We start from the raw sequence: 23,012 nt of genomic DNA on the forward strand, positions 1-23,012 counted from the left end.
GCCTCCTTCGAGTTATGCCATGATATATAGACGCTCTCATGTGACTATGGTGTTTGGTGCTAGGATTTTCTCTTGAAAAGTTAATGTTTGTTTTTTGCAATTAAATGTAAGTTTATAAAAGTACATTGTCTATAATGGGACTAAATGTAGGCAAATTGCACAGTTTTTGTTCTCCTGATGAGGTAATTTAATTTATTTGTCTTATAATATCCAATTTTCACTACTTTTTATAATAGCATTTTACTTCTATTTGTTTTGTTACTAAGGCAAATTATTTTTGAAAACTCTAACCGGTTAAAGCATTGTCCTATTATTATTTTTCTCATTAGGACATTTGCGCTTTTAAATATCAAGACATTCGGTAAAAAAATCAATGGAAATGCTTTTTTATATATTGCATATAACATGAGAATAAATGAAGGAACCAAAAATTAGGACTTAGTGGGGAATCGTTCTCTCCCTCACATTCTCTTGTAGATAGTTCTTTCTTTAGTAAGTCAAAAATAAAACCCTTATACATAACTTAGTGTGTTATATAAAAAACAAACAGTATCCAAGAAAATATCTGTTACGAAAAGATTATTAAGCATTTAAGCTTCATAATAATTGGATTTTTTTATAAATGTATAGTTGATGATATTATTAGTGCCTATCGGATACAAACTATTAACATTAGAGATGTTGGCACAAGGTGGGTTACTTATGAGAGAGGATATGTGGTTGAATCCTCTCAAATTTAGTAACGGACAAATGACAAAAAAAAAGATTATAAGGTTCTTTTGTAATTGGTTTGTGGTGATAAAAGTGGTGCCAAGTCACGAAATCGATACATAGGAACCTCATCTTCACAATCATTGGCATGAACTTTTTTTAATATTGATTAATTAATTTTTTCATATTCATGACATAATTCTTGTGACAAAATAATCTTGATATTGATGAATTAATCTCTTGATGTAAGTAGTTTAATCATGAACATATATATTGTCTTTCTATTGTTTCTAGGTTTCAGTTAAATTCTGATCTAAGGTTTTTTTTTTTTTTTTTTTTTTTTTTTTTTTTTTTTTTTTAATCAGTATGGCTGCAGGGTGTTGAATTGAGGTAGGAGTTGTATTAATTAATATTTTAAAATATGGAAACTTAATGGTAGAAAGTGGTGTCATCGACAATATTTGGGAGAATGGATTAGTTATTAGAGGTATGTGTCTGTCATTTCTCTTTCTTTGCAATTTAATATAGCTGTTATCGAATTAGAAGAACAATGAGATCATTTGTTTCAATTCTATTGGGGTTTTTAATTTTGGGTCCTCCTTTGGTAAAACAGCCAATGGATGTCCCTTCAAGTATGCATCGGTTTGTTTTCCCGTCCTTTATAATTTCTTCATTTATCATGTTTTCTTAATCTTAACGTCTTTTTTAATAGAAAATTTTCATCTTTTTGGGCATAAGCTTCATGCTAAAGTACGTTGCTATTATCTTTAGTTTGTCTTTTTTCAGTAAAATAACTAGCTTAAAAAATTCTTACCCTATTTATAGATCTTTGTGAAGTTAAATGATAGTAATCAATTTTACTTCAATCAAATTAGTTCCACTGTGTTTTTCTAACACAATCTTGAATAAACATGAGAAAATAAGAACGGTTTCATTGTACATAAAATATAAATTAATATACAATAGAAATGAGAAAGAAAAACAAGTCTCATTGGCAATTGAAAATCATTCTTTATATAATAGAAATGGTGACTTCTTTGTAATTCCTCACACTGCAAGTAATAGATTGTCACTTTTCTAATATACCTTTAAATATTGTCTTATTTATAAGACAAAACAAATAAAATTAACTAGACTAAGATTACTAGATAATTAGGAAAGTATTAAATAAATAAGAGATCAATGAAAATTTTAAATGATTGATAATGAGGTATGTTTTTTTTAGCCAATAGGAGCAGTGAAATGCATTGTTAGAAGACAAAGTGATGAGAATTTTTATCATTGTAATACAAACTATGTTGGTGCATGATCTAATACTCTTTATAATTCCAAATTATTTAATGAAAATATTTAAACTCTACTAATTGCATAGTGGTTCAAGAGTTAAACCTGATGCAAGGGTTTGACCTTTGGGTGGTACACTATTTGAGGTTATTGATGCTGGTGGTGCGGGGAAAACACTTGCTTATGGAACAAAAAAGAAGGGTGCACAAATTGTGATAGAAAATCAAACTTAAGGTGGGATTCTATCAGCTTTGGTATTACTAATCGTAGGTGTTTTGGTAATGATGGAATTTGGGAAGGAATGGAATAGCGTATTCCACTAAATTGAAAAAAAAAACATTGACTGTGTTATCTAATGGCGTGGACTGGATAGTTCTTGAAGGAATATAATTCGGTCGGTATTTTTTTTTTTTTTTTTTTTAAATTCATTTCTTAGTCTGAGGGTTTGTTTTCATTCCTTAATGGAAATCGAAATAGTAAATATCAATATTATTTGTTATCTTAAAGAATGATGCTCAAGATATAGCTTATATTTATCGTTTGACATTTTACCTTATTTTGGGAAAAACATAAATTGGCCTTCATTGGTCTTGTTTGGTAGTGTTTGGTACATGTCTTACAACTTATATCTGGTATTTACATTGGGATTCTTTTTTGGAACCAAAAATAATGAAATACTATTAAATGAGTTAAGAATCTTTCAACTTTAATAACTAAGAGTTTGTGAGAAAATAATTATCATCACTCAGAGATCACAACATAGTTGAACTCTATGGGTCGTGCTTAGCACGGACCTCAAAATTTTCTAGTATATATATATATATATATATATATATATATATATATATATATATATATATATATAGTCAAGATCAAATAAGAAGGATATAGTCAAGATCAAATAAGAAGGAAATTTTTGGTAGGAAGGTAAGAAGTTTTTTTCTACATATTTTTTTCACGAACAAACAAAATAAATCATTAAATGATTCATTTGTAAGATGATTCACAAGAAAAAATTATCAAAAAAACATATCGATGATTAATTTATACAATGATTTTGTTGTTATTCACTAAAATTATCATAAAAAATGAATTTTTTCTTAATTTACTTAAAAATAAATCATAAAGATGTTTTTTTGGGAATTTTTTTTTGTGAATTATCTTACAAATGAATCATCTAGTGATTCATTTATTTTGTTCGTCAAAAAAATATATAGAAAAAAAACTTCTTACCTTCCTACCAAAAAAAATTTCTAACTGGATCTATATATATATATATATATATATATATATATATATATATATATATATATATATATATATATATATATATATATATATATATATATATATATATATATATATATATATATATATGGGAAAAGTGAATATACCCTTAAGGGTATATAAACTTAGGTACCCAAACTCATTATAATACGTCTTTTTTTTTTTTGATATATTCATGATAATATTGTTAAACTTTAATCATTAACTTGATTTATATTCATTATTTTTAAATTTTCATTATTATCTTCCTCTTACATCAAATCTTTTTGTCGAACACTTACTAGGCTATATATATTATTGTTGAAAATAACAATTATGTAAGAGGAAGATAAATATGAAATTTATAAAAAAATTTGAAGTAATTCAAGTTAGAAGTTGAATTACAAGAACATTGGACAATTACAATATCTATATATGATACAAAATGATGTAGTATGATGAGTTTGGGTACCTAAGCTTATATACCCTTAAGGGTATATTCACTTTTCCATATATATATATATATATATATATATATATATATATATATATATATATATATATATATATATATATATATATATATATATATATATATATATATATATATATATATATATATATATATATATATATATATATATATGGGGAAATTTGTGGTTATGATAACGTGAACTTTAAAACATATGTAGTTGGAATTGTATTTTCGGAACATAAATTTTCAAAGTGTTTTATGTGACAAAGTATTTCGAAGTTTCAAAGATGGTATTATTTTTTTTTTTTGAAGATGTTATGTTTTTAAGATTTCTACTTTTAGATTTAGTAGATATATCATTTTGAGAACATAAATACACAATATCTCTTTAAACTATTTTGAAATTTTGTACCGTCATCAACTTTGGGCGTGTTTGGCACGGAGCTTTTGGAAGCGTTTGAGAGCTTCTAGCTTTTAGCTTTTGACAAAACGCTCTAGTTTAAACCAAAAGCTTCGTTTGACAGTACGAGCGTTTAGCTTTCAATTTTAACAAAACGCTCCGATTCTAAAAGCTACTTCATGTAGCTTTTAACAAAACGTTCCGGAGCTTTTGAAATCAATTTCCATAATTACCCTTAAAAATATATTTATATATTTTTTTGATTTTTAATAAATTGTCCTTTTATGTAATTTTATATATTTCAAAAACTTTCAGCTATTTTTGCCAAAAATTCATATAACAAATAAAAGCTACAGCTTCCCGCTACCAGCTACACGCTACCAGCTACCCGCTACCAGCTAACCGCTACCTGCTTCCAGCTAATAGCTACTTTTGCCAAATACTTTCACTTTGTAAATTTCAGCAAAAAGGATGTCCAAAAACTACATTGCGAGTTCGAAAATGTCGGTAAAAATTAAAATATGTTAAAAAATGTTGGATTTCCGAAAATTTTACATGGTTAACATCATATGATATAATTTTATTTATCATACGTACGTGATATTATGGTGAGCATCCTTGAAATTTTACCAAATGAAAGTATAATTTTTAGTATAATATAGTCGCCACGTCAGAACAAAGTGGACCAATCAAAGCAAGGAGTTATGTATGGTCTTGCTGAGCTTGAATGACGTGGAATCATTGCTAACTCACAGTGGCCTATGAGAACAACCACCACTTTTCATATTATTGTGGATGAATTATCGATCACAGTTTATTTATATGTTTATTACAAATTACAAATAATAATATAATTTTGTGATTCCGTAAAATTAAATATAAAAATAATTTTAAAATAAAAAATAAAAGGAAAAATTCATTTTTTTTATTTTATTATTATTTTCGAAACTTTAATTACCTATAAAAATAAAAATAATAAAAAAAATTAAAAAAATATGTTTTTTTTAATTAAAAATACATGAAATATTCTAATAGAATATTACACTGTAAATATTCTAATGTGATTTTTAGAATGTTAAAATTTTCTACTAGATTTATCAGATATGTAGAATATTCTAATATTCTACTAGAATATGTAAAAAAAATGTATTTTATTTTATTATTATTATTATTTTTTTTGGAAAATATAAATTCCGAAAATAAAATAAATTTTTTTTTTTTGAAAATTTTCAATTATTTTGCATTTTAAAAATGTTTTTTTTATCTACTAAATGAGTGGCTAGGATTACGTCTATATATATATATATATATATATATATATATATATATATATATATATATATATATATATATATATATATATATATATATATATGCACGGTCAATAATCTTAGGAGCTGTTTGATTGTGGTCTTATTGGGTCTGGTCAGACAAAAATGTGTGACTCGGCCCAATCAGTTTGTTTGCTATGGGTAAAAAAACCACTTACTCGGTCCATTTATATCTGACCTGGTCATTAAAAAAAGAAGCTGACCGAGACAACACATTTTCTTTACCCTTGTGTGCCCTTCTCCTTGTCTACCCCTAGTCTCGTTCTTCCTTAATCCTCCCACTTCGTTCCTTTCAGATTCTCTCATATGTGTGAGGATAGTCGGTTTATCACTGTGAATGTTGTCCATCCTCTTGTTCTTTCTCTTTTTCTGGTGATTTGAAGCTATGATGATGTATGATTCTTCATATACGACTTGGTTGATGCATAGCAAAGAGATTGATTTCCCACTGAATACGTTTTTGGTTCCAGAACTACCGCTTATCAGGTATGTGCTCTTAATTTTTCCATTTGATGTGTCTGTAGAATCAAAATTTGACAACAAACTGGTCTGTAGAATCAAATTATACGACAAATTTGCCCCAAAAATCATTAAAAACCAAGACCAGTTCAAGTTTCGTGTTTGATAACTAATTTGCTTGCTTAATACTAATATACTCTAGTTTTTGATGTAATTTCTTATATATATATATATATATATATATATATATATATATATATATATATATATATATATATATATATATATATATTAGCAATAAGAATCGTTTAATATAGATTATTATTGGAATGCGACTAGTTATATGCTAATAAAATCAATAAGATATATACAATTATGTTTGTGTAGTGAAAGGGTTTTATTTAGAAAAATGTCCAAGTCTAAGCAATTATATTATATAATAATAATGAACTTATTTTGTTGATGACAAGAAAATATAACAAAATAAATTGAACGTGAAGTGTGTATATTTAGGTATATCTCGAGACTTAGCCCCATAAAAACCCAAAAGCTCATTTCGTCACACTACACCCATTTAAGAGCTAGTACATACAATCCACTTTAAATGTATCTAAGATAAGCTTTGAATGTCAAAGTCAACTCCTAAGGGTCTATCTCTTTTCTCTTGGAGTGACAAAGTCTTCCAACCACCTATTCACATTATTACCCTTTATGAGCAAGTACATTCATTTAAGAGTGTTGCTTGCAAGCATCAACCCAAGGTACATGATAATTAAAGACTCGTACTCCCTACCTCAAACACCCCCATGTTTTCTTTCCCTTCTTTCCTCTAAGCCATAAAAATTCTGCACAAATGGTACTAGGTATAAATGCAAATGGGTAAGACCGTAACTTCAAGCAATGAACCAAAGTACACCCACTTAATGATGGCCAACGATCTAGAGCTATAAAAGGAATCTTCATGGCTTGAAATGGCAGCCCAAAATCACCCTTCAAACCTTTTTCTCTCCATCTTTTCTAGCCTAAATTTGTATTCATCAAGGAACACCTCCACCGGAGGTGTTTATTGGCTAGTTTACCGGCGAGAAAAGAGGCGACAGCCTCTCGAAAATCTTCCCTGACTAACCACCCTTCGAGACAGCCAAACACCCTCCCTGGATCAATCTTGTTACTTTCAATTATTTCTCTCAAGAGCTGCTGCGAAAACAAGAACGAAAAGGGGCGAGAAAGCTACCGGAAACATCCCCTGACAACCCAAATTCCGTCGACAGCACTTGTAGTTGTTTTGGGTGAGTTTATTTCACCTTAAAAATCTGAAATACTTGCTATTTTGAACACCTTAGTGAAGCTCAATAATCTAAAACTAGATTCGTTTATTGTCGGTGAAGGTATCTAGTCTTGAACGAAGCACAAACCTCACCGAATCCTCTCGTCTAAACTCGAGAATCACGCTCCAAATGTGAGTTTATGGCCCCGTTTTTACATTTTTACTTATTTGGGGGGAGACACATACTTGAGTATTTTGATATAATAAAGTGACAAAAAGTTTATATGTTACATGCATGCACAGTTAGTACTAGATACAAAAATAGATACTATTTTTACAAATGACGTTTGTTAAAAAGGTGGTGGTTAGTAATGGTTATACACAAGAATTTTATAAAATTTTAGACTTATTTACAAGCACTTGTGTAAACAAAAAAGTTAGATAAGAGTAATCTAGTGTTATATTATTTTTCGGGACAAATAAAAGTATCGTTAAGAACTTATTTTTTCATCAAGTATTGATAGTAAAGAATTAAACGAGATGATAAAATAAAAATATACAAATGAATTATAAAATGATATAAAGAGTATTAGAATAAACCACAAATAGTTATATATGATGGTATAATACGAAATCTTGTCGATAAATATTGTGTTTGTATTTTTAAGACTAATGTTTGCTTACAAACGAAAATAATAAGTTTCAACATTAAGTAAATATTAAAAATACAAGAATATTCGATTAAGCGACAATCGGTCAACCGATGTCACACCGACACGTATGAAGTACTCGACTACGCTAAAGGAACGTCTTTCCTATCGGTTGGTAGATTGAAATTATTTGAGTCAATTCCATCTCTTTATTCGAAAGCTAGGTTAAATTTAATATTTAACTAAATGCACTAGATAAAATTAAAATCATAAATAAAGACTCGCATCGGTGATCATTGGAAGCGACAGATTTTTATTACCATGTATTTCGCGGATTGTGTATCCCGTGTGTGCTTGTGGGAGGAATGTATCGAAGGGGTGGAGGAGAGAGTTTGTTGATGGTGTGTTTTCCCTTGTAAGGATCGGATCTTGGAATCAATACCTAGCTCTATAACCGTTAATCTATGAGGAAACATACACCATAGGTCTATGTACATGGCATTGATTTATAATAAAGAACTTTGGTGTAGATCTAATTCATATGGAAAGATTTATACAAATGGTTATTTTCCGTCCGTGGTTGCTAGCTACAAATTCGTCTGACGAGGCAACAGGCATCAAGTGTTTCTTTCTTCGTTACTATACGACTACTTTTTAAACGTTAGTAACGATCTCGATTCCTCTATGTTTATTTGTATTGTGCCAGTGTGGCTTGTTTATTTCGCCTATGCGGCTTGTGGAGGAGCAAAGAATAGTATCGGTTATGGGAAAATTAATATATTGAAGTTTTTTATTCGAAGATATATAGATCTGGATTGAGTCAATCCTCCCAATTTGGGACCGAGAGCGTCGAATGTTAGGACGTTATATATTTTTCCGTACGACATAACTTTTCGTAACGGACAAGATCCAGAGAATAAAAATCGTCATGAAAATGACTAATATTTATCGTTTAAGAAGTGGCTGAATTGAAAAATATGCTTTATAATTTACCGGTATTTGGAAACATTATTTTGAATTATAAAAATCTTCGGAGTCAAAAGAAAACCTATAAAGCTCACCAACATTATTGTTGACGTATTTTCAAAATGTATGCATCTTTAGGTGTTGAAGGTGGCCAGAAGAACTCTCACCACATGTGAGGATGATGGGTTTGACGTTGAAAATAAATTGTTGGCTCTATAGTAGCATTTTGTCTCTTTTATGTTGTAAGAAATTGAAATCCGTGTATAACGCTTTTGGGCTATTAAATAGTGTGTTTTGTCATATTCATACTTCGGATGAATGTAATGTCGAATAAATTATTTTATTATTTCATTATATGTTGTTGACTATGATCCAAATGTTTAAGTCGCAACCCCGACATTTCCGCGTTGATCGGGGTGTGACATAATGCAAAAGTTGCCCCTAATCATTTTGGCGTATTTGAGAGGGAAATCGAAAAGCGTTGCAGAAAGATGGATGTAACACTCAAAAATTTAAGCCAAATTTAAACTTTCAAAACACGTCGAACTCATCAAAACATTACAACTTTGTTTTCAAAATACATTTATATCAGAGTTTTCCCAGAAACATAACACAATAGGAGGAGCTGTACGATCATGCCTTCGCCTTGCCGCGATCCCCTGAGGTACCTTAAACAATAAACTGAAACAGTAAGCCCGAGAGCCTAGTGAGTTACCCCCAAAATACCGATACGCATACAGTCCACATAACCCTATCACACCATAACATATCATAACAAACTGAGCATAACAGCACATAACGGGTCCACAACTTTACAGACTGGAATACCCCTGGGCCCACAGTGGGAGTTTGGAATGCCTACCGGGCCCTCAGTTCACATCTGGATTGCCACCGAGCCATCAGTACGAGTCTGGAATGCCTACCGGGCCCTCAGCTCGTATGTGGAATGCCCCCAAGTCCTCAGTATGAGTCTGGAATGCCTACCGGGCCCTCAGCTCATATCTGGAATACTCTAGGGTTTGTTGGCTACCGCACGGAGCAATACAACCTCAACCCATCCCACATAACATATCACATGTAACAGATAATGCACATACAGGAAATCAATCAGTATCACAGGTAGTCCTACAGACCTACCCTCAAGCGTATCAAACTAGCATGCATAACTAACTCATACTCAACATAATAGAATTACTTAGGATATCATATCCAATGGGCTGGCCTTGGTGCCTTAGACCCCTTAGTATAGTGAGGATAACTCACCTTGCAACTGTCATCGGAAATAAGAAAGCTCAACTCCCAGGTCCAACAAGAACTCCACCACCTATATGTACCACACAACCTTTTTCATAAATCTCCCAATCCCAGAAACCAACATAATTCAACTGGTCACCCTTGGTCCAAGTCAAAGTCCACAGTTAGAGTCAACAGTCTATGTTGACTCGACTCGCTGAGTGCAGGTCACCGACTCGCCGAGTTCTTCTTGAATTCGAGAAGTCGTGAAATCCTTGATTTGCTTGTTGAGGCCCCCCTTTAACTCGTCGAGTTCGTATGCGGCCAAGATTTGGAAGAAGCCCTAGCCAACTCGCCACGACTAGAATGATGGCTGTTGTTGTAGGTGAACTCCGCAAGCGATAGGTGAGAGTCCCAGCTCCCACCGAAATCAATGACACATGCTCTCAACATGTCCTCGAGGGTCTGGATAGTCCGCTCGCTCTGGCCGTCGGTCTGTGGGTGGAATGTTGTGCTGAAGTGCAACTGCGTGCCCAGCTCCTCGTGAAACTTTTACCAGAAGCGGGAGGTAAACCTGACATCCCGATCAGAGACAATGGAGACAGGAACCCCATGGCGAGACACGATCTCCCGAACGTACAATTCGGCCAATTTCTCGTCCGATGAGCCCTCTCGTATAGCCAAGAAATGGGCGCTCTTGGTTAATCCATCCACGATGACCCATATAGCATCAAACCCCCTTGCCGTCTTTGGGAATTTGGTAATAAAATCCATCATGATCTATTCCCATTTCCACATGGGAATCTCTAGGGGCTGTAGCTTTCCATGTGGCCTCTGATACTCGGCCTTGACCATCCTACAGGTCAAGCACCTCTCAGCATACCAAGCTATTTCCCGATTCATGCACGGCCACCAATAACTCAACCTCAAATCTCGATACATCTTGGTGGCCCCCGGGTGAATAGAGAAATGAGACTTATGAGCCTCCTCCATAACCGTCTGCCTAACCCCACCCGTCATCGGCACCCAAACCCGACCGCATCGGGTTAATAGTCCCCGACTATCATTCACAAACTGGGTGTTCTCGCCCTTGATCCTTTCCAGCTTCCAATTTTCCAGGCGGATGCCCTCAACCTGGGCATCTCTGATCAAACCCACCAGCGGAGAATCCACTGTTATCCTCATACATACCACTGGGGTGGAAGACCCCGCTGACTTGCGGCTCAAAGCGTCCGCCACTACATTCGCTATACCAAGATGGTAAAGGATCTCATAATCATAGTCCTTGACTACGTCCAGCCACCTGCGCTGCCTCATGTTCAGGTTCGACTGATCCATGATATGTCTCAAGCTCTTGTGATCCGTGTAAATGGTACAACGGACCCCGTATAGATAATGTCTCCATATCTTGAGGGAAAACACCACCGCCCCCAATTCCAAGTCATGCGTAAGGTATCTCGTCTCATGCGGCTTCAGCTACCGTGATGCGTAGGCTATCACTCGTCCTCTCTGCACGAGGACCGCCCCTAAACCTATGATGGATGCATCGCAGAACACCACAAAATCCTCGATTCCCTCCGGGAGTGTCAATACTGGAGCCTCGAACAATTTTTGATGGAGGGTCTCAAACGCCCTCTGATGCTCGGGACCCCATCGGAAATCCACTCCCTTCCTAGTCAGACGAGTGAGTGGCACTGCGATCTTGGAGAAGTCCCGTATAAACCTCTGGTAGTACCCTGATAATCCCAGAAAGCTCCTAATATCCGAGGGAGATCTCGGAACCTCCCACTGCATAACCGCCTTGATTTTGGCTGGATCGACCAAAATCCCCTCCTGGTTAACGAGATGTCCGAGGAACTGGACCTCCCGTAACCAAAACTCACACTTCAAGAACTTGGCGTATAGCCGTTCTCATCTCAGAACTCCCAACAGCTCCCACAGATGCTCCTCATGCTACTCTCGGGTCTTGGAATACACCAAGATATCATCTATAAATACTATGACCGAGCGATCAAGCGTCGATCTACAGACCCGATTCATCAGATCCATGAACACCGCTGGCGCGTTGGTGAGCCCGAACGACATCACCAAGAACTCGTAATGTCCATAACGAGTTCGGAACGCAGTTTTCTCCACCCACGTCCTCCTCTCTGACCTTGACCTGATGATACCCAGATCTCAAGTCTATCTTGGAAAACCAAGATGCTCCCTGCAACTGGTCGAAGAGATCGTCTATCCTCGGGAGAGGGTAATGGTTCTTCACCGTCAACTTATTCAACTCCCGGTAGTCGATACACATCCGATGCAAACCATCCTTTTTCCGGACGAAAAGTATCGGTGCTCCCCATGGAGAACTGCTAGGTCGAATGAACTGCTTGCCCAGCAGTTCCTGCAGCTGCAATGACAGCTCCTGCATCTCTGGCGGTGCCAATCGGTACGACACCTTAGAAATACGGGTTGCACCTGGCACCAAGTCGATCTTGAACTCGATTTGCCTTTCTGGAGGTATCCCTGGTAATTCCTCCGGGAATACATCTGCGAACTCCCTGACCACCGGTACGTCAGAAACCGAAATCTGGTCCCTGGCTCGCATATCTATCACATACGCTAGATAACCTGTACACCCATGCTGAAGGTACTGCCGTGCCCTAGCAGTTGAACAAAACCTTGATCCTACTCTGGTGCCCTCGCCATATAAAATCAGTTCTCCCCCACTTGGGGTTCGAACTACTACACGCTGCCCCTCACAGTCGATCATGGCATCGAATCGACTAAGCCAATCCATGCCTACAATCACGCATACCTCCCCTATGGGAATCGGAATCAAATCTATCGGAAATGACACCCCAAAAATCTCCAAGTCACACCCTCGATAAACTGAAGAAGTAGAAACCCCGTGTTCATTGGCGATAGACACTCACAACGAACACTCTAACTTGCCCACTGGTGCACTGACCCTCCTACTAAATGTCTGAGATACGAAGGACCAACTCGCCCCCGAGTCGAATAAGACCAAAGCAGGTAAGGAGTTCACTAGAAACGTACCTAACCATAGGTGCAACAGATATAGAAAACCGAGATAAGGATAGAAACATACCAGCAACCACATCTGGTGCTGCTCTGGCCTCCTCCGCTGTGAGCTGGAAAGCACGAACCTGAGCCTTTGGAGGCTCTGCCCTGACTGGTCTCCCATCCGTGATCCTCAAAGTAGCCGGCACTGGAGCCTGCACCGGCTTGGCGGCGAGTAACGGGCAGTTCGCCTTCAAATGGCCAACCTGATCACAATGGTAACATAACCTCAGACTCTGAACTGGAGCGGCCTGGCAACAATCCCTCGCGTAATGCCCCTCCTTGCCACACGTGTGGCATCCACTACCAGCTCGACACACACCAGAATGACCCTTTCCACACTTCCCACATGTGCGGCTCTGCTGACCCCCAGTCCTAGTATCAGCGGTGTTAGACCGCTTCGGCGCTGGCTGAGAATGTGCCGGGGCCTGCCGCTGTTCTCTCAACTATTGCTCAATCTCCAACTCACGCCGTCTGGAGGCCTCCTGCAACTCTAGAAGAGTATCACATCGCCGGGTAAACACAAACTGATGGATATCCGTCTTGAGCATGCTCAGATAACGGGTCATCTGAGCCTGCTCTGAAGCAAACTCCTGGCAAAACATCACCCTCTCAGTGAACATCCGGGTGATCTCCGTCACCGAATCCCCATCCTGTCTTAAACTCAAAAACTCCTGTGACAATCGCTCCCGTTCAACCCGTGGAATGTAACGGGCACGGAACATTTCCCTAAACTGCACCCAAGTAATAGCAGCTCTCTGATCATCAGAGTATGACCCAGTCGCAAGTCTCCACCAGTCCTTGTCCCCCGACCTAAGCAGGTTCAGAGCACACCTGACCTTCTGGTCAGCAGAACACGAGCAGGTGAAGAAACACCCCTACACATCTGAAATCCACCTCATAGCCTTGATGGGATCCTGCATCCCATCAAAAGTAGGGGGCTTCGTGTTATCGAAGTCCCTGTACTGAAAACCTCTACTAACTCCTCCCCCCGTCGCTGATACAACTGATGTAGCTGCTGCAGCTGCTGCGGCGGCTATCTCTGCAAGGGCTGTATAGCGCTCATCAAAATACTCCACCGTGGCGGTCTTGATCGATCCGAACATCTCTGGTAACTGAGCCCGGAATGCAGCATCGACCTCATCATGCAGGATTTCCCGAATCCTGGCATCCAACTCCTCTGTACCCATCTGCACCACTGGCTCGGGGGATGGAGGTCAGGTGCTGTCCGCCCCTCCTGACCTCCATCCCCTCCATCCCCTGATCTTGATCCCGAACCGGATCCAGCCACGAAGCGTCTTGTCATCACCATTCTGAAACATATCACAAGATATTAGATAATTCATATAAATCTTTGGGAGCCAACTCCCTACTAACCCTAGGGATTGCGACTTACTTGGCACGCGTATAGGTTCTGTGCTTTCAGTAGCATGGGCCCCTACTACCTTCCACACCTACCCATATTCATCCCAAGTATCCCCACAACACCCTAACAATATGCACACCATGGCAAGCGCTCAACCCTCACTCCTAGAGGAATGCTAAATATCTCATAACTGACCTCCCGGTCTCACTCAATCCCTCCTATCCATGAGACTTCCACCAACCCTGCAACACTAATGTATGCTAGCCATACATAACGCTGGACCCTATAGACTTTCGAATATCCAATCCTACCCCAAGCTCCCAATCAAACAAGAATAGAACATAAGGCCAAATCAAACATTCTCAGGGTATAAGATCTTAATTAGGTACCACTGTGATGCATACATTAGACAACTACAATAATGATGTCAATCTCACATAAGGAATCCCTAGGTTATCAGGCATCATATAATCAGGCAATTTTATCATGCAATTCCTGAAGATCCCTAGCCTAGTACTAGCATGTTGTTCTAACATATCACCATATCAAATAACTGTATGGAATTTTGGGGTCTACTTACTGGCTCTGGCTGATCGTACACCCTGCATCCTCCTTTACTTATTTTGAAAACCATTTAAAACCATTTTGAAAATCTTTCCTTGATTTGAGACTGGGTTCACACGAATGTTCCTCCAATTCACTCAAACCAAGGCTCTGATACCAACTTGTAAAACTCAAAAATTTAAGCCAAATTTAAACTTTCAAAACACGTCGAACTCATCAAAACATTACAACTCTGTTTTCAAAATACATTTATATCAGAGTTTCGCCGGAAACATAACACAATAGGAGGAGGTGTATGATCACGCCTTCGCCTTGCCGCGATCCCCTGAGGTACCTGAAACAATAAACTGAAACAGTAAGCCCGAGAGCTTAGTGAGTTACCCCCAAAATACCGATACGCATACAGTCCACATAACCCTATCACACCATAACATATCATAATAAACTGAGCATAACAGCAGATAATGGGTCCACAACTTTACAGACTGGAATACCCCTAGGCCCACAGTGGGAGTTTGGAATGCCTACCGGGCCCTCAGTTCACATCTGGATTGCCACCGAGCCATCAGTACGAGTCTGGAATGCCTACCGGGCCCTCAGCTCGTATCTGGAATGCCCCCAAGTCCTCAGTATGAGTCTGGAATGCCTACCGGGCCCTCAGCTCATATTTGGAATACTCTAGGGTTTGTTGGCTACCGCACGGAGCAATACAACCTCAACCCATCCTACATAACATATCACATGTAACAGATAATGCACATACAGGAAATCAATCAGTATCACAGGTAGTCCTACAGACCTACCCTCAAGCGTATCAAACTAGCATGCATAACTAACTCATACTCAACATAATAGAATTACTTAGGATATCATATCCAATGGGCCGGCCTTGGTGCCTTAGACCCCTTAGTATAGTGAGGATAACTCACCTCGCAACTGTCATCGGAAATAAGAAAGCTCAACTCCCGGGTCCAACACGAACTCCACCACCTATATGTACCACACAACCTTTTTCATAAATCTCCCAATCCCAGAAATCAATAGAATTCAACTGGTCACCCTTGGTCCAAGTCAAAGTCCACAGTCAGAGTCAACAGTCTATGTTGACTCGACTCGCCGAGTGCAGTTCACCGACTTGCCGAGTTCTTCCTGAATTCGAGAAGTCGTGAAATCCTTGATTTGCTCGTCGAGGCCCCCTTTAACTCATCGAGCTCGTATGCGGCCAGGATTTGGAAGAAGCTCTAGCCAACTCGCCGAGTTTTCTGACAACTCACCGAGTTCAAGGCAATCTTCAACGAACTCGCCGAGTTGTTCATCCAACTCGCCGAGTTCATGGCCATCTTCAACGGACTCGCTGAGTCCATGTAGTTCTTAGTCCATGCAGATGCTTTTTAAGCCATGGCAAGGCCCCAGATTACAGATCCAAGCTCCTAAGGCATGTTTGTCACGTAAATTTACAATCTTTACGTACATGCGAAGCTCTAAAGTCCATAAATGATCAATCTAAGATATTTAATGGAGTTTTACACCTTGGGAGAGTCTCATATTTGTACAAGATGGGAACCTTATAATTCTAGCGGTCAAGGGAAGTCCAGATCTGAAGTTACAACTTCAGATCTTAGCTTAAACATGGAGAGTCCTTCATGACACCCATCCAAGGGAGGTTCAAAGTGAAGAGAGCTTAAAGAATAGTCTAATACCTTCCAGAGAGTGATAACTGATGAAAACCCTTAGCTTCCCACGAGTTCCTGGCCTTGCTTTTCCCTTGCTTCTTCAAGTACTTCCTTCTCCAAGGTCACTTCTTCAAGCATGGACACACCAAAGAACACACACACACACACATGATTTAGGGTTTGAGAGGGACAAGAAGCAGTAAGGGGAGGCTGGTGGAGGCCAATGATCCTTTAAATAAGGTGTAAAACCCCTAGAATTTAGGGTTTCATCTGCTAGCTCCTACTCGCTGAGTCCCTTAGTGGACTCGCCGAGTAGGTCACTAAACATGCGTTCCATTCCTACTGCTACTTGGCGAGTAGGGCAACCAACTCGCTGAGTAGGACATAAGACCAATTATTCTTTAATTAAATTCATACCTGGAAATCGGGGCGTTACAATGGAGCTATAGAACATGGTCTGTTCTCTAGCCTGATGAAATTTAGGGACAAGGATTTTAGAGCAAAACATGGTTAATGGATTTTTAATGACATTAATGTTTTAATGTCTATCATTATATATATATATATATATATATATATATATATATATATACACACACACACACTAATTTACAAGTTCCTGATGAACAAGACTTGGCTGTGATTGGTGGGGTTTTTTTTGGGTTTTCTATTTTTATTTGATGGGTTTAATTTTTGTTAATTTTTTATATTTCACCTTTTTCTTGATATTGTTTTACACGTGGTTTGAAATCCCCAACTACCATCTACGTGTTTTTTCCGGCTTATTCCACCCACTCCATATTCCAATGGTACCGTCTCAAGATTCCAATAGCAACCGACTGAGCCAATAAGCATTAGATTTTTGTCCACTGTTTCTTCTTTCGCTTATTCCTATACCGCCTTAGGTTAATCTCCATTGCTTTTCTCCCTTAGTTGGCTTCTCCTTTTGCTTATTTGATTCTGTTGCACACCTCATGCCGACCTTCCAGTTTCTTTTCACCACCAATTTCACTCCCTAAATATTGTAGGTAGCTCCTCCGATTAAGCCAAAGCACCTGGTAAAAGCCCTAACTTTCTATATTTTGGTGATGATTCCTTCTTCATATTGTCTTCTAAATGATTTAATCGCTGCATCCGTTGCTCGTTGAGAGGTTCTCACTTCAGTTTGTGTTGATTCCTCCTCTTCACCAACACATGCTCACCATCGGCTTCCAAATATGTTCTCTCTGCTCTACTTTGTCCCCTCAGTCCTCTATCATCTGTTAACTCCGTGCTCTCGGTGTTCTTTTTGTTACGATTGTTATTTTGGAAATTAAGTAGGGTTTTGTGGTAGTTATTTTCAGTGGCACTGAATGTGAGGCGGGATGACTAGCTTTATTCAGCCTGTACCGGGCCCATTTAGAAATGGTAAATGTAACGCCCGTAGATCAGGGCTAGTCAATTTAGAGACGATAAGCATCAAAAATGACTTTTTTATAGAAGATTATCTAGAAGTATTAATCTTAACTAAGTTTTAGTATATGTTACAAGGATTCCGTATATATAAAGAACGCCGAAATCCGAGTTATATCGAAGAAATTATGACCCGTCGAAGTTTCGCGACAGAATCGGCACGACACAATGCGACATAAAAAGTGAATTTACGTTAGAGCAATATTTAGCCTTATTGCTCTAAACAAATGTCTTAGAATACGTTAAATCGAAAGCGTGCATAAAAAGAACGCTCAAATCCGACTTCGTATGAGGAAGTTATGATTTTTCCGAAATTTCGACTTAGCAGTATGCAGCCTGAATCCTCAATTTGAGATCGAGTGATTTTTAGCCAAAACAATCTAAATGAGAATCGAAGATCTCATCTATAGTAGTGAAAGGATAAAAAGATAGGCGGAAACGGACGTCAGATGAAGAAGTTATGAATTTATAACGGAGTTTTCCTGTCCCGGCCTACTAAAAATAATATAAAAGTAATATATTTATAAAATAAATTCATAATTAGCCAATGGAGTCTAAACGAGAGTTGTAGAGCATAATCTTACCTACGCGTGGATATAAAGAACGTAAAAAATGGAGCTCGTATGCGAAAGTTATGAATTTATGAAGTTTTGATCAAGTGAGTGTGTGGTCACTTTCTTCTAACACATAAATATTAAGTATTTGCTATGAAATACCTGTTATGTGTATAATATAAAGTTGTTTATATGTGTGGGTGTATAGTCCCTTTCATAACACGATTTTAATACAAGTATTGTTTGAATGTATTAAGTATATGTTTTGTGTGAGTGTATAGTCACTTTCATCTTACACATAGATATGAAGTATTTTATAAAATACGTGCTATGTGTATATATATTGTTGTTTATATGTGTGAGTGTGTAGTTACTTTCTTCTACCACGTAGATATGAAGTATTTGCTATGAAATACGTGCTATGTGTTTATACGTTGCTTGTTTACTTGAGATGGTTGTTGAATGAATGTTTTATACAGATTTTTAAATGATTTAAACTATATATGTATTTTATATCTACAAATATGTTGGGTAGAACAAGGGTAGTCGAAATAGTTGGTGTGTGATGAAGGATGATTTTGAGGATAAGACCAAAGGTGAACCCTGGTAGTTATGGATTTAGTACCCGATGAAAGAACCTTCACAGCTATTGTCTTAGTGCCAAATAAAGAACCATGACAACTATTGTCTTAGTGCCAAATAAAGAACCCTGACAGCTTTTATCTTAGTGCCAAATAAAAAACCCTGGCAACTATTGTCTTAGTGCCAAATAAAGAACCCTGGTAGCTATTGTTTTAGTGCCAAATAAGCAATCCGGACAACTATTGTCTTAGTGCCAAATAAAGAACCCTGACAGCTATTGTCTTAGTGCCAAATAAAGAGCCCTGGCAGCTATTGTCTTAGTGCCAAATAAAGAACCCTGGTAGCTATTGTCTTAGTGCCAAATAAAGAATCCTAGAAGCTATTGCCTTAGTGCCTAATAAAGAATTCGGGCAGCTATTGTCTTAGTACCTAATACAGAGTGAAGGAATAGATGATTCTTAGGGTAGACCCTTAAGAGTAAGGAAGATAATGGGGATGGGTGATTGGGTTGATTGTTTGATGATCAGATATAATAATTATATTATTGTGGGTTGAAAACCCTATATACTCACCAGGCTCCCAAGCCTGACCCACTCAGTTTTCTTTGCATTACAGGTAATGGCACAAGAGTATAAGTTGGTGGACTTGACAAGAGGTTTTGGATTATAGATCAGTAGCTATAAATAACTGTTGTAAGGTCTATTTTATATTGTTTATGCTTTTGGTCTGTATCGGAACATGACATCCTGAGATTTTGTTATTTAATGAAAATGCATTTCTTTAAAGAAGTGCTTTGATAAATTCTTATCATGTTTTGTTTTGGGAACAAATTCCGCAACCGTTTTCTTTAAATGAATACTCTGATTTATAAAACAAAGCATAAACAAATCGGTCTTTTCTGGCCGTGAAATTGGGGATATCACAGTTGGTATCAGAGCATTAGTTTTACCGAACTAGGAATTTTGTAGGAAATTTCTAGACGTAAACTCAAAATGCTATGTAATGATCATGAGTAGTGTGTCTAAAATATGTTAGGTAGTATACCTAAGTTGACACGAGCACTAGTATATTTTGGAAATGATGCCTAAAATGCTTTGATGTGCTAAATGTTATATGTTTTCCATATATGATATTATTTGTTCGGATCTATGGTCTGTTGCCGACCGGATCTGGAAACCTTATGTGTGTAGGATTCTAAGCGTATGATTATGATATTAGAACTAGCATGTAAACGTTTTGGAGTGATAAGGATGACTTAATTATCTATCGTGATTGACAATCTGAATTCACCATATTTGGTGTGTAGATCAAAAATGGTATGAACCAGAAGTGGAGTTGGAAATGAAAACGAAGACATGAATCAACCACCTATGATTGAGAAAGCACATGTTGTAGCAGCAACACCAGATCTAATGACGATGGATGGAGTGCAAGCGATGATGCAGATGATGTTAGATCGCCAAATGGAGGAGACAAGACGATTAATCCAAAAGATTCGTGAGGAACTGTCACTTCAAGTGGTAGAGCCCGAAGTGAATGGAATGACCCGAAAAGGGAAATAAACTGGGATGGGCGTACGTATAAGAATTTCTTGTGTGCCAAACCGCCAAGTCTTTCTAGGAGCCCAAAGCCTGTAGAGATTATGGACTGGATCTCTGAAATGGAGATGGTGTTTGAAAGTTGCGACTGTAGCAACAAATAGAAGACTGTCTTTGCAGTTAGACAACTGAAGACTGGAGTCTTGAGTTGGTGGAAGTTATTGGAAGATACGATGCCTCAAGGGGAAGCACTAAGGATGTCTTGGGAATCATTCTTGGAGCAGTTAAAGATGCAATACTGCTCAGAGATAGATCTGATTGATCTGAACAATGAATTCTAGAACCAGAAAAAAGGTAAAATAAGCATTGATGATTATGCTACTGCATTTATTGAAAATATGAAATTGTTTCCATACTTGGTGCCGACTAAGCTCGCCAAGAGCGAAAAATTTGCTAACGGATTGCCATCAGACTGTGGTCCAACGGTCAAAAAACTGCAAGTACGTTGAAGGCAGTCGTTAGAGCTTCTAAGAATGTCGATACTCATATAAAAGAGAAGGGTCTAGATAAGGTTTAAATTGGAGAAAAGAGGAAGTCTGAAGGATCCTCAAGACCTGATAATAAGGGAAAATTCGCAAAGTCTAACCTAGATGACCAAAGGTATGAACCCAAGTGGTGTGAAAAGTGCTAGAAGAAGCAATTTTGAACATGCAAAGAAGAAGTAACCTGTTACAAATGTGGAAGGATCGGCCACTATTCCAAGAATTATACACTAAATGATAAGGTGTGCTGCGGATGCGGAGGCAAGGGGCACATGTCTAGAGACTGCCCAAAGAAAAATGAAGCAGCAAGGCTAGAAGCACCACCAAAGCCAAGGGCATTCCACATGATCCTTGATGAAGGAGAAAACAACGCGAAGATTCAAGGATGAAGACTTCATATATATATATATATATATATATATATATATATATATATATATATATATATATATATATATATATATATGTATATATAAATATATATATCGTGACATCCCCATTTTCACGTCCAGAAAAGACCGATTTTGTTTATGCTTTATAGAAATCAAAGTACCTCTTTTAATAAAAATGTTGCGCAATTTGTTCCCAGTAAAACATGATAAATACGTTATCAAAGCATTTCCGAAGAAAATTATTTTTAATTCGTTTTAAAACATTTGGGATGTCATCGTCAATACAGAAACATAAGTATAAACAGAACTTACATTTATTTACACTAGTGATCTACATCTCTTTAATCTCTCAGTGTAATGTGACTTCATCTCAACACCTGTAATATAAATAAACTGAGTGGGTCAGGTTGGGAAACCTGGTGAATACATAGGGTTTTCAACCCACAATAATATAATTATTATGTTTAAACAATCAAACAATCGACCCAATTACTCATCACCATTATCTTCTTTACTCTTAAGGATCTATACTAAAAGTAATCTATCCCACATTCATTCATTCTGAAGTCCTTTGCTTCCAGAGTTATAGGACTTGCACAAAATCCATAGCTGCCAATGCTCGTTCGTAAAGCACTAATTCCATAGTTGCTGGGTACTAAATCCATAGTTACGAGTGTTTATCTAATAGGTACTAAGTCCATAGCTACCAATTCCTAACAGGTACTAAGTCCATAGCTACCAGTTTTTGTCCAATAAGCACTAAGTCCATAGCTGCCGATGTTATTTGCTAGGCACTAAGTCTATAGCTGCCAATGTTTACTCACATCATCTTTTATCTCTCATCATTCATCCACCCATCTCATACCCAACATACTTGTATATTTAAAATATGTATAAAGTTCAAATCATTTAAAACATGTGTAAAAAAAAAGTTCATCCAGCATATACAACAACTATTCAGATAATATGCACACATAGTACATAGTTTATATAAAATACTTCATATCTATGTGTAAGATGAAAGTAACTATGCACTCACTTGAGAAGGTGGTGACTCGGTACTCGGACAACGCTTCGTTTACTTTAAAATAATTTTCTTCGACGAAACCTAGTATTATTACCACTAGATTTTAGTCTAATATTTACCGTGAATAACTATTAGTCTTATTATTATTATTATTATTATTATTATTATTATTATTATTATTATTATTATTATTATTATTATTATATAAGCG

Source organism: Lactuca saligna, chromosome 5 (genome assembly GCF_052625555.1).
Source record: "Lactuca saligna cultivar CGN05327 chromosome 5, ASM5262555v1, whole genome shotgun sequence".
In the NCBI taxonomy this organism is placed as follows: Eukaryota; Viridiplantae; Streptophyta; class Magnoliopsida; order Asterales; family Asteraceae; genus Lactuca; species Lactuca saligna.